Source organism: Dreissena polymorpha, chromosome 14 (genome assembly GCF_020536995.1).
Source record: "Dreissena polymorpha isolate Duluth1 chromosome 14, UMN_Dpol_1.0, whole genome shotgun sequence".
Taxonomy (NCBI): domain Eukaryota; kingdom Metazoa; phylum Mollusca; class Bivalvia; order Myida; family Dreissenidae; genus Dreissena; species Dreissena polymorpha.
The window spans coordinates 1,287,063-1,288,352 of NC_068368.1; the positions used below are offsets into that span (position 1 = coordinate 1,287,063).

At 31.8% G+C, this 1,290-nt stretch overlaps 1 long non-coding RNA gene across 1 annotated transcript; it reads left to right on the forward strand.

Moving 5' to 3' along the window:
• The first annotated feature begins 273 nt into the window (after positions 1 to 273).
• Positions 274 to 1,037, forward strand: LOC127856919 (uncharacterized). Its single transcript, XR_008038237.1, has 3 exons — positions 274 to 449; positions 616 to 677; positions 965 to 1,037. It is a non-coding gene; the product is annotated as an uncharacterized LOC127856919 (long non-coding RNA).
• Positions 1,038 to 1,290: the final 253 nt, after the last annotated feature.

Consider the following 1,290-nt stretch of genomic DNA (forward strand, 5'->3'; position numbering starts at 1 on the left):
TCTTACTAAAAAAACAACAGATCGAACGTTGATATATTAAAAACAAGATGAAATGTTTAGATAAAGTGATCATCAATAAACATCAATCAACTTAGTGTTTTAAATAATTGCAAATAATTGTTTGAGAATAGTGTTCGAAAATCCCCATAGTTGTGTGCAGATATGTTAATACGATACAAACATAATATGAAACACATTAAGTTTAAGTGTCGCCATTTAAGTGTCGTCATCACTTGTTTTTGAAACAGTCAACAATTTAATATATGAAAATGTAACAGGTCTATAAAATTAGTGTTTTGTAACCAATTTCTTGTATGTAAGGTGGTGTATCGGTTGTGACTAGTTAGACACGCAAAAGTTCCGGTTTATAATACTTGGTTTTACGTTTTGAGATTGACGGTTCAAATATCAATTGGAATCTTGCATGTTTTATGACATCTTTGTGCCAGGTATGGTGATCTTTGTTTAAAGGTATCTGTCCCTGTGTATTTCCTGCATTTATGGCCCAACTCGCTTCTATTTTCTTCTTTCCTTTTTGATAAAACTCTTGGGCTGTCAATAACTTTTACATTGGTTGTTGCACATCACTTTCACCTTGAAATATTTATATTACAGCAGTCACAGTGCTAACCTCCCCAGGGGCTGAGAGAGACCAGGTCGAGAGTAGCTTATACTCCGTAAGTAAGATGCGCAGTTTGTCAAAGTAACGATGTATAAACACTATTGTTATTGTCACTGTGTTGTTTTCAGGATACCTATGTTTTAAGATAATTAATGTTATCTTAATATGCCATTTGTATGTTAATATGTTGATTGGAACCACCACACAGCATACCATTATGTTTTAAAGATGAATATGAGTTTGATGTGTATGTATAATTATTGAGTATGGTTACCACGGTAACCATCTATAATTTGTAACCTTATTATTAAATATGCGTATTGATAATTTGTATATTTTCAGGACGGTCAGCTACAGATCAGTTTCAACGCTCGTATATTTATTATAAATCCACTCAATAAACTTGTAACTGTCAGTGCCTTTGTTGGGATTCTGCCCCACATTTTGGAGCTGCCAGTGTTACAAAACCATTAAAAAATAGTTTACATTATTTATTTAATTTAAAACATTGATTCATGTGATTGCCTTATTTTAACTTTGAAACAAATAAATGTTTTACATTTTTATCTTGAATACTCGACTTTACGAGGTTTAGCCAGTATTATGAATTCATTATCTATCACGACAAGTAAATAGAACATTATACACCGCATGTCTAATAAAGTATT